At 44.1% G+C, this 18,070-nt stretch overlaps 1 protein-coding gene across 1 annotated transcript in view; it reads left to right on the top strand.

The window, feature by feature from the left end:
- Positions 1-9,064: 9,064 nt before the first annotated feature.
- The window catches only part of shank1 (SH3 and multiple ankyrin repeat domains 1), a 71,777-nt gene continuing 62,771 nt past the window's right edge, over positions 9,065-18,070 (top strand). The window contains exon 1 of the mRNA XM_036147982.1: positions 9,065-9,399. The gene's annotated coding sequence lies outside the window, so the exon portion shown is untranslated. The remainder of the gene's footprint in view (positions 9,400-18,070) is intronic.

An 18,070-nucleotide genomic window follows, 5' to 3' on the forward strand; every position in this document is an offset into this window, starting at 1 on the left:
CTGCATTAGATTTTCAAGTTTTATCCAAAATAGATTTTTTTATTTTGTGATATTTATAGTAGGTTCCCCTGTTGCAGGCAGCTGGAGTACCCTGAGCTGTTAGAGAACCTGGTGTCTGAAGCATTCCTAAGTCTGTGGCAGCTGATCTGCCCCGCTGGGAGGAAACGGGCGTCCCCACAGCATGATGCTGCCGCCACCATGCTTCAAAGTGGCAGATGTAAAATGTTGCGTCTCATCCGACCGCAGCACCCTCCTCCATGTCTGATAACGGGACCTCTTTAGATTTGGCTGCAGACCGCAGATCAGGGCGAAGGCTCAACGTTCAGCCAGCTTGACCCCACTTAGAGCGCCATCTGGTGGCGGAGACCATTCAGCACATTCACAAACAACAAAGCATCATCTACGGCCAGTTTATTTATTTATTTTATTATTTGAATGAGTTTTTTCAGACAGACAATTCCACCAACAAGAACATTATAATAAAATCACGATCAACACATGCATATTCATCGACGTGAGCAACAACGCCACCTTACATATCTAAATATGAAGTTTTACCTAAATAGAAACAAACAAAATCCATTTAATAAACCTGCAAGTATAACCTCAGACGTGACCTTAATTAGATATTTTTTTAAATAGAGATCTCTCTCTCTTTCTAAAACAATATTTAAATTAAAGTTTTATCTATAGAAACCTCGTGTTTATGAAAGTAACCAGAGATCTCATGTACATGTCAGGAGAGAACTGGACCCAAATGAACAATAAACTTTTTATTATTTTTATGTTCTTGTAATTTTGTCGCTAACTTTTTTTTTTTTTTGTTGGTGGAATTGTCTGTCTGAAAAAATCAATTCAAATAAAAAAACAAAAAAACTGGCCTTAGATGATGCGTTGCTGTTTGTGAATGTGCTGAATGGTCTCCACCACCAGATGGCGCCCTAAATGGCGTCCAGCGGGGCTCAACGTGGGCGGGGCTTAACGTTAAGCCCCGCCCAGATCTGCGGTCCACAGTCAGGGCTTCTTGCCACGCTGGGATTGTCCTACCTGGGACAGACAGCTCTGGCCTTTGACTAGGCCGTTCTAGCGCAGACATGAACTGATCTGAGCCGTTAGCTTGTAGCGCTGCCTCCATGTTTAAACCTCTCAGACTCCTGGTCTGGATTTAACTCAAACAGTCTTCCCCTCTCCCCGCAGCATGATGCTGCCACCACCAGGCTGCTGCTGTTACCTATTTAGGGATGTCAGAGTAAACGCACGGAACTGTTTTAATATGACAAAATGTGAGGAAAATAAAGTCCCAGGGGGTGTGAATACTTTTTGCAGGGCACTTTACTCATTTGCAGCCCTCTGTACTGCACCATAAACCTGTTTGGCTCTTTAGAGCCAGAATCCACCGGAGCCGAGGCTTTGGTGCCTCGCTATGTTTTAATGTTTTGAAGCAACAGTTCAAACATGTTTTTTTTATTTGTATTAATTTGTTATACCCTCGTTAAGCTCTTGTCTCACTTTGGCGTGTAAACCCTGGAGTTTCTCCTCGTGTGCATGCGTCCGCCGTGGCGGCGTCTGGTGGGGGGGCGGCGGGGGGGCGGAGCCGTCGTCCTGCAGGCTGCTGATGTTGTTGCATCAACAATGTGACAATCCTCTCTCTCTCACGCCCAGCTTCCTGCTTCCCTCAGAAGGAACCCTTTCTAGTGTAACTATGTCTATAGTTTGGTTGATGAAGCTACTCGGACGTTTTCCCTGTCGGGTTTGGTTTTGTTTTTTGGAGGTTGTGAACATTTCCTCACTTTTGTCACGACGTACTGTAAGTTAAATCGGCCGGGGGCGGGCACAGCCTCCCATCGCTAACATTTACTGTCTTGTTATGAAAAAAAAAAAAAGGCCAATTATTTATTTTAATATCCTCACTCTTGGAAAGGTGCTTTGATGTAATTTATATTTCACGTTGATTGTTCAGACTATTAAATGTGTTTTTTCTAATATTATTATTGTTATTTAATGGGACGCGATGATATTTACATGCCGTATTTAATTTTAAAGACTCTGACGTCCGGGTTTTTTTAACCGTTGCAGATGAAACTAGCTCGTCTTTTTCTAATTGGCTGTTAGTTCTACTGGGAGTCTGTTGTAGAAATGTACAAATGTAGCCCATATCATTAAAGATGATTCTTTTTTGTACATTTGTCTTTCCTTCTTTATAAAAAAAAAAACATAAACATTTAAAGGATGCAGACATGCTTTTCAAATATTAGGATGAAATGTGATGTTTTGCAGTGTTTTAATACTGTGTGAAAGCTTTAAATCATTCTGGATTTGTTTAGATTTTGATCCCCAGCTGACTGGATTTTACTTAATAATCAGTTAAATTGGTCTTGATAAGCTTCCCTAAATGTTTCTTTTGACTATTTTTCTTATTTTCTACCCAGTTCGTTTACCTTTTAGAGACAGAAGACGGTAATTGACTCGATTTATCAGCAGGACTGTCAGTCTTGCATCACATTGTAGACTTGAACTGTTTTTAGTAGTAAAACATGTTTATTAGGTCATTGAGATCTGAGGTTCAGGTGAAGGGACGTCTCCTGCCACCAGTGCAGAGCTTGTCTAACATCGGCAGCACAGAGACGACTTGGAAAACGCCCCTAACAGCATCAATGTAGGTAATAAGCACTTATATCAGTAATGTCTTATGCACACTTGGTGCATATCTTCCTTTTATGGACTTTTTTTGTAAGGTAAAAATTTTATTTCAATCCTTTTTCATGCGGCCATCATATCAAAATGGCCTCAGGTGAAGGAAACGGGTGCTAAGAATGCTGCAGCTAAATAAACGGTTTATTAAGATAATTAAGAGCTTCGTTTTTAGAGGTTTGTCTGCAGCAGGGAAGGGTTGAGGAAACCAAGACGCCCTGACAGAGGTCACAGGTAAAAATCAATGACAACCGTTTCAACATGAGACTGGATGCAAACGCCACCATGTCTCATTTTTATAGACGTGTTTTAAACCAGAAACACCTGAATTCAGCTTTCCGTTCAGCGCTGCACAGTTTAGCAGACTTTTTCTAAAGCTTACTAAAGCAGCAAATAAGGAAACGAACTCAAATACAAAGTTAAGCACAGAGGATGGTTCCACCTGGGAGGCAAATAAACTCCAACTTTACAGGTTTTTACACAATGAACCAACAGTAATTCTTAATTATGAACGTGTTGATTTTAATAGGTTTAGAAAAGTATAGCTGGAATGTGGTGCAAGTTTTTGTGAGCTCATCTTTTTTTGCAAAAATAACCTGAGTCCTGCAGGAAGATGCACCACCACCCCAGGCTCAAGTCTTTTGCAACCCAACAGGTTTTCCTCCAGGACTGTGGTCACACCGCCTCTCTGGGTCCCCTAAGCAGGACCCTGGGGGCTCCACCCAGTGGAGGCCCTCTGCTCCCTGAGGTGAGGGATAAACTCAGGGGACACATTTGACCAGAATGCATGTTGCAGTGACGGATAAAGATTAATATTATCCATTTTAAACTGCTTGGCTGTCCCAGCCCACAGCATGATGCTGCCACCACTGTGTTTCACTTTGAGGACCAGAGGATGTTCTTCTGCAGGTTTGCTGTGTCTCCTGCATGGCGAGCTAAAAGCCGGACCTGTTGGTGGATTTCTGTCTCATTTACAGCAGCGATGGATCTCTGGCGCTCCTGCTGAGCCGGTTCTCTGACCACAGCTCTCCTCCATGGTCAGGGTAGCTGGAAGTCCTGGTAGGTCTGCAGCCGCTCCATCCTCTCCCCCTGACCTCTGTGAGATGTCCCGAAGCTGCAAATGTTGTTTTATGACCTAAACTCTCCACAATCTTCCCCCTCACTGCTGCAGATAAGCAGACATTAAACTGAAGTGCTCCCTAGGTTTGTGATTTATCGTGATTAAAGCGTTCAGTAATGGATGATGATACTAAGTCCTTCAATTTTAAGCTGCAATCCAGTGTTATCTGAGAGTTTGTTCCTTTCTCCTCTAAAATATTGATCTGCTTCATTTGAGAGCTCCAGACAAGTCTTCTTTCTCTGTTCTCGTTCTGCTCCTTTCATCCTGAAAGCGGCGTTTCTCTCCTCAATCCTCTCCTTTTGCAGCATGTGACCCATTTCTGCCACTTCTCTCTTCTTTCCAGCTCTCAGCCAGCAGCTGTTTCTGCTCAGTGGAACACATTTCCTCATAATGACGGCAGTAAAGAGACTGAGAGGGAGATGATGCGTCTACAGTGGTGGGGGAGAGCCGATCTTTACAGTTAAACGGGAAATGCTGATATCAAGAAGCAGCAAAGAGGCTTTTCTGCTCCTGTGTTCACCATAATAGCAGAAAAGAGAAATTTGTGGAAAGGGACGGAAATTAGGTCAAAGTATGGTTCGTTTTGAAGGAAATACGTTTTAATTTGTCTTTTTAATAAGCTGAACAGCAGCAATTTCTCTCTGAAATTGAATTGGTGTGTAAATGTGAAGTGATTTTCTATTTTCCCTGCAGATTTTGTAAAGCAACTCAAAGTAACGCAGCCAAAAAGCTGCTACTAAATGTTTTAGCTTTAACCCTCAGGCAGTCAAGGCACCCATGCAGTCGTCTAAATACGGCCTCGTTGTTTTCAGGGTGTTGTGCTTCATGCAAAGTCAGTTTGAAATGTTTGATAAAAGCTTCCTTCCTTTCATTAAAGCGAGCATTTCTCCTCTGCATTACACCAATCTAATTATGTCCAGAATCCAAAAAGGATTTAAGAAAGATTTCAGTTTTCTTTTTAGGGGTTCAGAACAAAGAAACTCTTTTACAAGGGAAAAATAATTTCTAAAGACTCTCTGAATCTCTCTATATTTATGAAACATGAAGAAAAATGCAAGTTAATGAATAAAAAGGTGATCTTTTGTAGCCAAATGACAGGATAGAAAAAAAGAAATGAGCTATTTTGCTGTAACAGTGAAATGCAGATACTGCACAAAAGCTGGAGGCTAAAATCAAATGATTGTTTTTGTTTCTATATTTTGAAAATTATTTGTTGCTTATAATTTTTTGGGCAGACCTTTGTTCTAATGTGACATTGGGTTTCTGCTGGCCTGCTGTCAGCTCTGATTATAACCCACAGCTTGTCCAGGTGAGCCAACTCCCTACAAATAACCTACAGACCCGTTGCTCATCAGCAGGCGCACCAAACTGGGTACCAATGGAACCGTTCCTTCTGCATGGCTGACTAAGAAGTCGGCTCACCTGGAACAGGTGAACCTCCGCCCCGCTCTAAAGTCCTTCGTTGCCCCTTTTCTTCCAGGATTTCTCTCCTTTCCTCTTAACGGCCCAGTAGGCGTCCCACAGCATGATGCTGCCAGCATCGTGTGTCTAAGCAACTTCTTCCACGGGTTCACATGTCCCGTAAACTCCAAGACGCCTCCTCCTGAGTCACGTTGCCACCGGTGCAGAGCTTGCTCAAGCCTGGCAGCCAGTGGGTGTACATTCATGTTTGCCTTGTGGCATTAAGAAGCAGCGGATGGACGGATATTATCGGGCGTGGTGCCGCAGCGTGTCACGTATAGATGGAGCAAAGATCAGAACTTCTCCCCAGATGTTAACCTGTGGTCAGCTGATTCACTCCAAACACGAGGAAGACCAGGATGGGCCTAGATTTACTGCTGAGGTTCGTATCCAGCATGACCAAAAGCATGAGTTATGCAGAAGTGAGTACTTTTTGCATAAATTACACGTATTTGCTAAAATAAAAAGGTTATGAAATGAAATTTGTTTCACTGCCAAACCTCTTGGCCATGACTGCAGCTTTGAGCTTCATCTCCTCTGTTTGTTGCACAGTAAAGCCTTCCATGGATGCATGCATGTCCACGTGACTGCATGTTCTCGCTGCTCTGCACTCAGCGAGGGGGGGGGGGGATTTCACTCTGCAGCTGCTGCCCTGCAGAACGGCAGACTGTGATGCATTGCTGCCTTCCGTTCCACCAGAGTAGCAGGCAGGGAACACAGAGCTGGAGGAGGCAGCTTCAGAGGCGCTGGAGGTTATTTCCCAGGTGAGGCGTTGACCTGCTGCCATCCTGGCCGCTACAAAGCTGCCAGAGGAGGCTAATGAGCAGAAAGGCCTCAGCCTTCTTCCTCTGAGGAAGACTCAGAGTCTGAGCCACAACACACCAGCTGCTTTCTGATTTACCCTTTGCTTACGCAATCACACCCAGAGAACCAGCGCCAAGCCGGTTTAACGGAAGCAGCCTGAATACCTGAAAGTTGGCTGCATGAGTCACAGGCGAGGTGGACAACCCCCCCCCCCCCCCCCACCTCGTCCACATGTGAGTGTGAATGTGCAGCGTGGGGCTAATAGACGGGATGTTAATGGCGCTGGATGTGTTGGAGGCCCGTTGTTATTAATACCTCTTTGGTGGATGTTTCAGTGGCAGCGTGGGAGCGCAGGATGCCTCGTCATGCCTGAGATCTGACGTGGGCATGAACCTGGAAAAAGTTCTCAAGCACATTTTCATCTTCACTTTATGCAGAATAGTTTGTGAGAAATGCCTCATCTGACTTCCATTCTGACTTTCTCTTGTTATAACTCTTTACAGATCATGTTAAGAACCTTTTTATTTTTAAAAAACATAATTTTAAGAGCTCAGTGGTTGTTTTCTCTATGGCTTTTTACAATATCGCATTCATTGAGGGGGGGGTGGGGAACCAAAGAGTCAGAGTTTCTACAGGCCTGCAGCTCAACAGAGATACATTTTTTAACGTCCTTTTCCTGAATACATGATGTATCTATCGACCACTTTCAGGATGGAAGGACCTTTTTACCCAGTATAATAAAAAAAATCTGTACAGGATTACCAACTATAGCTTTAAATTATTATAAACTTGATTATCATTTTTACCTTGGCCTTGTGTTACCAGATTAATTTCACTTAGACAACTTTATTTGTCATTTTGTACGTACAGAGTGCTTACAGAACGACATTTCGTTGCATGCAGCTTATAGGAGTATAATGAGATTCTAGGTGGAAAAAGGCAACATTAGAATATAAAGTGCAGCAGGGATCAAAATGTAAAGATGTAAACAGTGCAGGAGAAAAACAGTGTGCAGGAGAATGTTCAAACCATTTTTTTATGTGCAAAATAATGGTGCAAAAAGGCATTTGTGCAAAAATGCATTTACGTTGAGTTGTGAATAATTAAAAGGAAACTAAAAAGTTTGGCAGCATTGGTAATGCCAGATAGAGATGCAGTGACACAAATGTGCAAATTATGTCACGCATAAAGGAACATAAAATGCATTTTATTTTAAAAACAAAACAGAAAACTGTAGACGTAAAAAAAACCATAAAAAAAACATTTAAAATTCAGCTGTATGCGATGAAGGAAGGCAGTTTCCCCACATTGCTCAGATTCTTCAGTCCCAGCTGCCGCTCCCCTCCACTGGTACAAAAAAGCAGATTGTTAAGATTTATTCCACTTTAACTTGGTAGTTATAGGAGAGAACAGCAAACTGGGTTTAAAATGTAAACATTAAGCAATTAAAGGTGTCGGCAGTGGAAGCAGGAAAGATCCTGAGACAGGAGACGATGGGTTCTGCTTTGAGAAGCTCTGGACAGGATCAGACGGTTGGCTTGATCAGCTCCAAACTTGAGCTTTTCAGTCTGGATTTAAAGGAACTCAGAGTTTCTGCTGATTTACAGTTTTCTGGAAGTTTGTTCCAGATTTGTAGAGCATAGAAGCTGAATCCTGGTTCTGGTTCTGGTTCTGGTTCAGGTTCTGGTTCTGGTGTGAACTGAAGATTGCTGAAATTGAATGCTACCAGTTGCTTGCAGGTTTTAACTTATCACTATTATTTTATCCTCTAAAATGTGATTTTCAGTCAAACTGTAAAGTATATTTGCCATTTTAAATGTGATGAAATTCTTTTCTATAGCAACAATCTGCCATGTTAACATGGTTAACAGATGATATATGTATGCACTAACTGTGAAGGTGCTGTTTTAAAGCGTTTGACAGTTTTTCGCTGCTATAGCTCATGGTATTTTTTTTATTTTTTTTTTATTGAACAAAACTATTTCTACGTCCTTCTGGTTTTCAGACCTGCATCAGGAACACAGTTTTATGGGTTTAATGTAACGTCTTCCCGGATTAAAGACTTGGGAAAGCCTTCAGCGAGCCTCCTGTTGTCCCGAAGCAGCTGCTCAGCTTGCCCATGCCTTGGGCCGGCTCTGGCTCTGAGATTTAAGTGAAATATTGGCTCAGAAGCAACAAAGCAAGCACCTTTCATGACTGAAGGAACGTCTGTTTAAGTGTTTCCTGCAGACCTCATCCTCCCTGTTTGCCCCAGTTTGAAGCTCATCAAGGCGAAGCTGACCACTGATGGAAGAATGGAGTTAATTCCTCTTTGCTATTCCGTTCAGCTCGTCTGTAGGAAGCTCCTTCTCCACCCACAGAGCTCTTCTCCATCTTCCTCTCTGTATGATAATAAGCGTTGCAGCAGTGGCTTCCCTCATCCTCTCACACACATCTTTTCATTTCTTATTCATGTTTCTGTGGGTGTGAGGATGCACACGTCCTGGCCGCTCCTCTCCACATTGGGCTTTAATTTGTCTCTGATTCCGGCTGATGGTGAAGAGAAGCCTGCTGTGTGGCTGCGTTACACGGTAATTACATCCTATATATATATATATATATATATATATATATATATATATATATATATATATATATATATATATATATATAATATATATAATCTCTTTTATTTTACCTATCTGAGTGTCTGAGGTTGGGTGGATCCCTCTGTGTTCTCTGCCCTCAGCGCTTGTAAAAGACGAAGAAGGAAAAAAAATTCTTCTCAAAGCTAAGAGTCTAACTCTCAAACATCAAAGACACAAGAGAGAGAGAGAGAGAGGGGGGGGGGCAGATTGAAGGAGGGAGGGGTATGCCCTGTATCCGGGTAATGGCAGAGGAGGAGAGAGATGGAGGGAGACGGGGAGGAGAGGGAGGAGCGGCGAGGGAGGGAGGGGGGGGGGGGCAACCAACCAGTGGAAGTAGAGCTGAAGAAGGGGAGGGACGTGGAGCGAAGGATGGGGAGTCTGTCAGAGCAAAGAGATAGAAGTGTTACTACAGAGCTGCTGCTGCAGGAGGAGGAGGAGGAGGAGAGGCGAGGAGCTGATGAAGATGCTGCTGCTCCGCTCCTCAGCGCCCTGCAGCTCACGGGACAAACCACAACCTCTGAATCGTCGCCGGTGAAGGAGGAAGGGCTTTTCTGTTGCATCTTCCCGCTCGTCTCCACTCGCTCCTCAATTCTCTGCAGCTGGCAGCCGCTGCCCCCCCCCCCCCCCCCCCTTATCCCCACTTTCTGTCCGCCACTGGAGGGAATTCTCCTTTTTCACCAGGAATTATAAAAGACAGTAAGACTCTTTCCTGTCTTTCTCCTTATTTGTTTGTTCATTCCTGAGTTGCATGGGAAGCGGAGGAGGCTTGCTTGTTGGCGTGGCTTCATGTTTGAGTCAGCGGGGGGGGGGGGGGGGGGGGGGGGGGGGTTGTCTGTGTGTGCAGCAGGAGCTGGGAGGGGGCTTCCAATGTTCAAGTTAACTGCATTGATGTGAAACATTGATTCCCCTGACAGAAGGCCTCTGGGTGCATGCAAGAAAAACCCTGTGCAGAAAAAAAAATACAAATGCTCCAGGAAACAAAGGGAGGATCTGCTGAGGCAGAGGAATGGTAGGAAGAGCTGCAAGGAGAGGAAAATGTTGTGCAGCAGACACACAACAAATGAGAGCATTTATCTTTGTGACAAACTGATAATGCCTCCTACATACGTCTGCATGCCTGTCAGGGACAGCAAAGATGTGCTGCAGCTTAAAACGCCAGCCTGTGCATAGAATCACTCAGTAATGCCTCTCTGGCTCCCCTCACACGCTGACTGAAGTGTGCACAGGAGGCTAAGCATGAATGAACACGGATAAAAAGGAAAGATGTCCGCGCTCAGGAGCAGCAGGAGTTTTGCTGTGAATTAAACGGCATGTGTTCCTCACCTGAACGTCTCTTTCTGCTTGTTTGCCGTTATCTCCACCTCTGTGTGAATCTATCTATAGACGCCTTTGTCTCTGCTCAGAGGTGGCAGCCGGTCACTTCACACCGTGCACATAATTACACACCAAGTTTGGCGGAGAAGAACTTCTTGTTGGAGGCGTTTAAAACGCGGTGAACGTGACGGGGAGTTTGGTTTAGCAGGACAATGACGGTGCAGGGACGTCTCCCACGCTCCATCTCAGTAACCAACACATGCTAGTCAGACAGGAGGTAATGACAGAGGAGCAGCGCTCAGAGCTCAGTCTGCAGCAGGGAGCTGTGAACTTCCATCCATGCGTTGGTTTAGAGACACTATTAGGCTGAGCTGGTGTAGAAGTGGAGAGCTGATGAGAGGGCATGAAGGGGAGTTCAAAAACTCTCTTCACCTTCTGATTTCAAGCAGCCTCTGCAAACTAGACTGAACTGTTTTGACCTCAAGGGAGCTGCGCCTCCTTCAATCCTTCTGAGGGATCGATACCTGCCGAGCCAGCAGTCCTAAAACTAGAGACAATTAAACTAACGTGTCTTTAGAGAGTGGGAGGAAGTCAGAGTACCTGGAGAAACATCAGCCATGCAAAGGGAGAGTGTGTTAGATTTGAGCCGAGGACCTTTAGGCGCCTGTGTTGCTACGAGGCTTAGCGACGAAAAGTCAAACCTGTGAAAATGCAGAGGCGCCGAAACTGGTAATGAGTCCAGGCAGCGTTAGAAGAATAACTTTAGAAAGACGTTTTTGGAGGGTCCCTTCGAGCGTCTGGGGTTCTGGTTCCCCTGGCGTCTGCCTCGGTGCTCTGGGGGGGTCTTTGGTTCCTCACAACCACTACTGAGCATTTTCCTCATGGATAAACCTCACAAACACCTACAGGTGCTTCTATCCAGAAACTCCTGTTATTATCTTCAGCTGTCACTTTCTACATGTCGTATTAATTAATCCTGTATATTCTTCAGTGATGGTATCAAGGTGTTGGTTGTTCCTGTAATAGTTTATCAGCTGGTTCTGCTGTTCTTTATATCTCTCTCTGCAGGTGTAGAAGCAGATTCAGAGGATGTTCTATCACTCTCTACCTTTCTTCTCCTCTTTCTCCTTTTCTGCCTTTTAGCATTTTGTCTGTTTCTCTCCTTTTTTCCCCTCTTCTACCTGTTTCTGTGTCCATTTAACATGAAATAGTTCCAGGATAAAATCCAAAATAGGAAATTTCTTTACCAATCTGTATAATCTGATTGATTTTGACTTTATAAAGTGCCTTGAGATGACATGTTTCATGAATTGGTGCTATATAAATAAAATTGAATGGAATTGAATTAATAAATCTTCCTGCATGTATAAATCAAGCAGAGCTCTGTGGTGACAGCAGTAAGGCTCCTCTGGTGAAAGTAAAATCTGTTGAGCTCTCTTTGGCATTAAGACAACTATTCTTAATGATATATAACCAGACAAAAAACACAAAGAATGAGTTTCGGTACATTTGAGCTCATTGATCTGGATCTCTTATATTTAATTCAGTTAATTTCAGTTCATCCATCCATTGTCCATACCCACTAGGTTCCCATCTGTAGTAGACCCAGGCCATGATGCAGGGTGCTACCCAGACAGGTCCCTCCATCACAGGGACAAACATCCATGAACATCAAAATAGATTTGGTTTAGTTTCCATGAACCGCTCTGTTTAAAAGTTTTATTGCAGTAGTAGTTTTAATTTGACAGTCAGCTGGCAGGAAATGGGGTTAAGAGAGAGGGGAAAGACACGCACCAAAGGTCCACAGGCCTGGACTCAATCCTGGGCCGCGTGCTTTAAAATCACAAAGAGTTTGGCAGCTTGAGAGCAAAACACATTAACCGACTGTCAACAGACACCAGATACCTCTGATTAGGAGGGGATTTGGTGTTTAGGCAGACAAGAGATGAATGAAATGACCTGATGGGCAGAGAGCTACACGTCTAAAACAACAGAGTGAAATGGTACGGATGTGTAAATGCCAACATGTGGGCTGCTCAGGTGTAGCAAAGTTAAACTAATGGGTGCCTTGAGAGGTGCAAACTAATTCAAACAGAACGTGTGATTAGCTTTCTCATTGTGGATAAATCATTTATAAATGAGGTCTGCCCCAAACTGCTTCCAAGTCAGATTATTCCCCCTTTGGTGCTTAAATTAGAGCTCACTGTGATGTTTGCTGTTTTTATAGGGGTTCTGATTGGTGGTTTTATGTTTTTTTTTAATGTTTTTGCATTGCAATGCATTCCTGATCAGTTCAGCACCTCGTCATTTGCAGAGAAGCCTGTGGCATAAACACAAGTTTTCCCCATTTTCTTTAGTTGAATCTATGAAAAATACTAAACATAACAGTTTAACGAACACAAAGCAGGGTTCTATCACCTAAAAGAGATGACAAAGGGTTAGGGTTAGAACATCAACTCAACAATGATACAGTAAAGTTTCTTTTAGATCTGATTCTTACTGCCTCAGATATGTTTTTAGACCTGACTCTGCAGACTATTAGCCTCGTGAGACCATCCTGATCTCGCCAGCTTTCAAGGTTTCACTCGCAGATCAGTCTGGCTACTTTCCGTTAAAGAAAATTTGGAGCCGTTCACCAAACGAACGTCCAATCAGCGTTGGCTTTGAGGCGGGTTGAGGTGTGACGCAATGAGAAGCGCGACAGTTCAGTTTAAAGAACATGGCGGCTTCAGCCGATGAAACTAGCGGTAGCGTGGCTATAGAGCAAGTTTTATCGGAATTACAGAATATTTCTTTGCTGAAAGAAGAGCAAAACACTGCTCTGGAGGCTTTTCTCAGAGGAAAAGATGTTTTTGCTCTTCTCCCGACTGGTTTCAGCAAGAGCTTGTGGTTGTGTTTTCGTCGTCGCTGTTAGTACGTCATATGCTTCGTTGATCTGATTGGTTTATTTGCCCCGTCTATCACCAACATAGGCCAATCAGCTAACCAGTATTTTCACCCCTTCCCAAAATTACTTTAACGGAAGGTTTCCAGATGGATATGCGGAGCAAATCTATCTGGCGGAGTCAGGTTAGCAAACTATGCTGTCTTGGTCAGATACAATTCAATTCAATTCAATTTTATTTATATAGCGCCAAATCATGAAACATGTCATCTCAAGGCACTTTACAAAATCAAGTTCAATCATATTATACAGATTGGGTCAGATTATACAGATTGGTCAAAAATGTCCTATATAAGGAAACCAGTTGATTGCATCAAAGTTCCGACAAGCAGCATTCACTCCTGGGGAACCGTAGAGCCACAGGGAGAGTCATCTGCATTGTACATGGCTTTGCTGCAATCCCTCATACTGAGCAAGCATGAAGCGACAGTGGGAAGAAAAACCACCCATTAAAGGGAAGGAAAACCTCCGGCAGAACCGGGCTCAGTATGAACGGTCATCTGCCTCGACTGACTGGGGTTACAGAAGACAGAACAGAGACACAACAAGAGAAACAAAAAAGCACAGAAGCACACATTGATCCAGTAATCTGTTCTACATTAGATGGTAGTAGCGGGTGAGCCGTCTTCTCTGGATGATGCCACAGTTAATAGAACGCCAGATACAGGAAAGAAAACTATAAAAGAAGCTAAATCTGAAGAAGAACATTGACAGTCATTCAAAAACCTGGAGGATTATTGATCAAAACAATGTGAAAAGATCACAATAAAGTCCAGGTTCTATGATGGAAAATAAACAATGTGGCATAAGGTTTAAGCAGCAAGAAGGAGCCGTTCAGTTTAGACTCACTTTGATACGAAGCAACACCAGCAAAGTAAATTATTTGATTTGCAAGGAGCTGGCTCATGAAAAGAGACATCATGAGTGGTGGCATCTCAACTTTATCAAAGGGACAGTTTAACAGTGTTGCATTGTGGGTATGCATAAAGCTGAGGGGTTTATTGTGCAACTGGGCCAGCATGCAGGGGTTTGCAGAACGGAGCCTCATGCAAACCCAGCGTTCATCCAGCAGCAGCTGGGACCGCCGGGCAACTGAACTAAACCACTGAACAACGCTCATTGTCTCTGCGTCATGTAATATGTTGGTGGGTGGGACACGTTGGTCAGCATTAAGGATTTAAGCAAGTTTAACAAGTTCACATCTGAGTGGAAGCGTCTCCAAACCTGCAGCCTTTGTGGGGTTCTCCTGGTCTGGGTTAGGGTTATTACTGATGCACAGAGGCGGTTAAGTTTGGCACGCGTTTTCCACCAACGAGACAATCTAATGTAGCTCGAGCTGATGAAAACGTTAATGCGGGTTCTGATGGAAAGGCATCAGAAAACGGGTCTGAATGGCCCTGAAGTGGCAGAACTGAAGCTGTGAGCCTCAGAACCAGACACCTGGAATAGAAGAAGTGGGTCTGAACCCATGAATTCTGCTTTCTGTTACCTGGGGACTACACAGCAGCAGGATGCATGATGGGAAAAGGGTAAGGAGGCAGAGGCAGCGTCCGGCTGGGAACAGACTGCGCTCAGCAGGATGATGCTCCCAACCACGAAGACCAAAATGGTTCAGGGACGGTTTGAGGAGCACAACAAGCGGTTTAAAGTGTTGACTCTGCTTCCAAAGTGCAGCTAACAGGCCTGGGTCTGCAGGCCTGGGTCTGCTGGCTCCAGCAGGCCTGGGTCTGCAGGCGTCCATGATCTGATGGCTGAGTGACGTTATGAGAAGTCGTAACGTGGTGTCTCGGTGAGCCGCTGCTGTAATGTGTTTATTCACCGTCCTCCAAAGGCTTCTGATCCCAGAGAGATGTTTGGCCCGTGGAGGTCGACCTGATCTGCTTTGACAAGCCAGTTTAGCTGCAGCTGCGAGCCGACTGCCACGTCATCTTTCCTTCAAACGTTATTTGGCAGAAGGAAAAGAGGCAGGGTCCAGCAAACAGCCCACGCTCGCTGCCAGCAGCTAGGATTGACATTCAGCTCGTGTTAGCGGGGAACTACCATTAATTCCTTCTGTGTCAGCAAACTTTGGTTGGTTCTCCAGGAGAGGACTCTGCAGCTAATTGGCCTGATCGCTCCACGGGGATCAGAGGTCCAGGACCTCTGGTCTACTTAGCACGGCACAGAGAGGGTTGATGAGCGCACAGAGGCGGAGCTTACCTGATGAAGGATCTGCAGCCTCGCTTTTAGCGTTAAATTAATTAATAAAAGCCGGCTTTATAACGAGAATGAATACAGTGTCTGTTGGATTGATCGTCCATCTGCTCAGTTGCTTCAGTGTTGAAATCTTGCCAGAGTTTGACTTTCTCTAAGGTTTATTATTTGCAGCCTCCCTCTTGGTTTATTTGCTCAACTGCCTGAGTTTAGCTCAGCTTTCTTCCTGCAGCACAGCTCGGGGTGATGCAGTTCATACCTCCAGATTTAGACGTCCCGATCTCTCACTCCTTTCACTCTTCTGCCTCTCTCCCTCCTCCTGCAGCTCGTAGTGGTGGTAAGCCACTGATCTAGGACAGACAGGCCTCCCCTGCGCTTTGTCCTACTTCAGCCTCGTCCTCTCTCTCTTGTTTCTTCTCATTTCTTTCCCCTCTCTCTCTTAACCGCGTCCACCTGTCTTTGAGCGACGGGCTCCCAGTCGTTCATCGTGTCACCGTCTGCGGGTTCTTCTTCTCGCCACAGCGATGGTTCGCTCTGCCGTTGATGGGCTGTCAGGGTGTTTTGAAGGCATTACGTCCAAAGTTGTTGAAAAGTGACGCCTGTCGGCCTCCAAACGCGATAAATGTCCCGTTTTGAAGAGAGACGACGGTTTGGAGACGGTTGGGGACAGAACTGTTGGTGTCAGTGAAGAAGGAAATCACACACGATTGGTGAGGATACCAACTCTGTGGAGCCGTTTGTCCAGTTGGCGCTGCTGAATTATTGGTTAATACGTGGTTATCTGAGAAGGGGGGGTGTCTAAGTTAGTGTCAGGACCGAAAGTGAAACTTTTACAGCAACGCCAAAATCTCACACTAGTTTGGAAAAATCTAACTTTTAACTGAACTTCCATGATTATTGTCTGTGGTGCTGGAGACACTTTGTACGATCCCCTTAATACCAAAGTTTAGCTCTAAAACATTTCACAAGGCTGGAGCACACAGATGGAGGGTCTTCTGTCCACATTCCCTGGACCCTCGCTCCTCTTCACTCCTCTTCACTCCTCTTCACTCCTCTTCAGCACATTTCACTGGTTTTCTGCAAGATTTGGTGGTGGGGGGCTGAGACTGCCTCAAAAGAAGGTTGATTTCCTGTCTGCTGAACCATTTATGTCCCGATTGGACCGGATGGTTGGATCTGTGCGACGTCATCATCCTGTAAAAGACCACGTTGTTCATTTTAACACTTTTAATAATTTGGCTCCCATCAGACCCACCAGTTTGGGTTTGTTGCAGAGACGTTTATTCTTGATCTTCTTTTATTTGAATGGGATGTTCTCTTGCCTTTCCCATTTTCAGAGGCTGAAATAAAAGGCCTCTGTTGCCATTTATGCTATTTATACCCCACACAGCGAATTTGTCGGAGTAAAAAATGACTGAAATTGATGAAAATTTGCTGTTCCTTGGAGTTGGACACCCTGCGCACCAACCCAGCCAGTTCACTCTGTCCCAAACACACCAAGTCACCTCCAGGACCCAAATCTGACTGAAAACACACCGGTCCCTCCCAGAGACCAGAACTGTGAGGGAGAGCGTGAGAGAAAAAGAGGGAGGTGTTAGAAAAGTGGCTGAAGGGAGGAAAAGGTTTTGCTCTGAAGAACGCACAGTGTTCATTTCATGAAGGTATAAGAATCTGTGAGTTTATGGTTTAGACTTCATAGACTTAGACAAACTTTAATTATGGTTTTGTATGTACAGAGCGCATACGAAACGAAAAATTTTGTTACATACAGCTTACGACAATGTAAAGAGATTGCAATTGTAATAAAATAACATTACAATGTAAAGTGCAGCAGTGATAAGAATGTAACAGAGCAGCAGAAAATAAGTTTTTCTTAAAGTGTGCAGAAGAATGTTCCACCATGTTTATAGTACAAAAATAATGGTGCATAGAAAGGCATTAATTGAAAAGTTTAATGTTGGCAGTACAAAATAATAATGGTGCAAAAATGTTCAGTTGTGTTCTTTTTAAATTTAAATGTATTATAAAAGTTCAGCAACGTTGACAGTGCAAAATAATGATGCAAATGGCCATAAAGTTCAGTTGTTATAGTTAGAGATATTGTGTCGCAGTCCCAGATGTTTTATCTTAAAAAGGGAGATGTGGAGGAATCTAATTCAATTCAATTCAATTCAATTTTATTTATATAGCGCCAAATCATGAAACATGTCATCTCAAGGCACTTTACAAAATCAAGTTCAATCATATTATACAGATTGGGTCAGATTATACAGATTGGTCAAAAATGTCCTATATAAGGAAACCAGTTGATTGCATCAAAGTCCCGACAAGCAGCATTCACTCCTGGGGAACCATAGAGCCACATGGAGAGTCGTCTGCATTGTACATGGCTTTGCTGCAATCCCTCATACTGAGCAAGCATGAAGCGACAGTGGGAAGAAAAACTCCCCATTAACGGGAAGGAAAAACCTCCCCAGCTGCCTCGACCGACTGGGGTTACAGAAGACAGAGCAGAGACACAACAAGAGAGACAAAAAAGCACAGAAGCACACATTGATCTAGTAATCTGTTCTACATTAGATGGTAGTAGCGGGTGAGCCGTCTTCTCTGGATGATGTCACAGTTAACAGAACGCCAGACCAGGTTTACCTACTATGAAGAAAAAGAGAGAGAGCAAAAGTTAAAAGCTGAAATGACGACAGTCATTTCAATGTAATACAATGCAAAACTGGAGAACAGTAGACTGAAGAACAGTAGAAATCAGTAGAGTGAGAAAATTAGACCCTGATGTCCTCCAGCAGCCTAGGCCTATCACAGCACAACTATAGAGATAGCTCAGGGTATGAGCCACTCTAACTATAAGCTTTGTCAAAAAGGAAAGTTTTAAGATTAGTCTTAAAAGTAGACGGGGTGTCT

Source organism: Fundulus heteroclitus, chromosome 16 (genome assembly GCF_011125445.2).
Source record: "Fundulus heteroclitus isolate FHET01 chromosome 16, MU-UCD_Fhet_4.1, whole genome shotgun sequence".
Lineage (NCBI taxonomy): Eukaryota > Metazoa > Chordata > Actinopteri > Cyprinodontiformes > Fundulidae > Fundulus > Fundulus heteroclitus.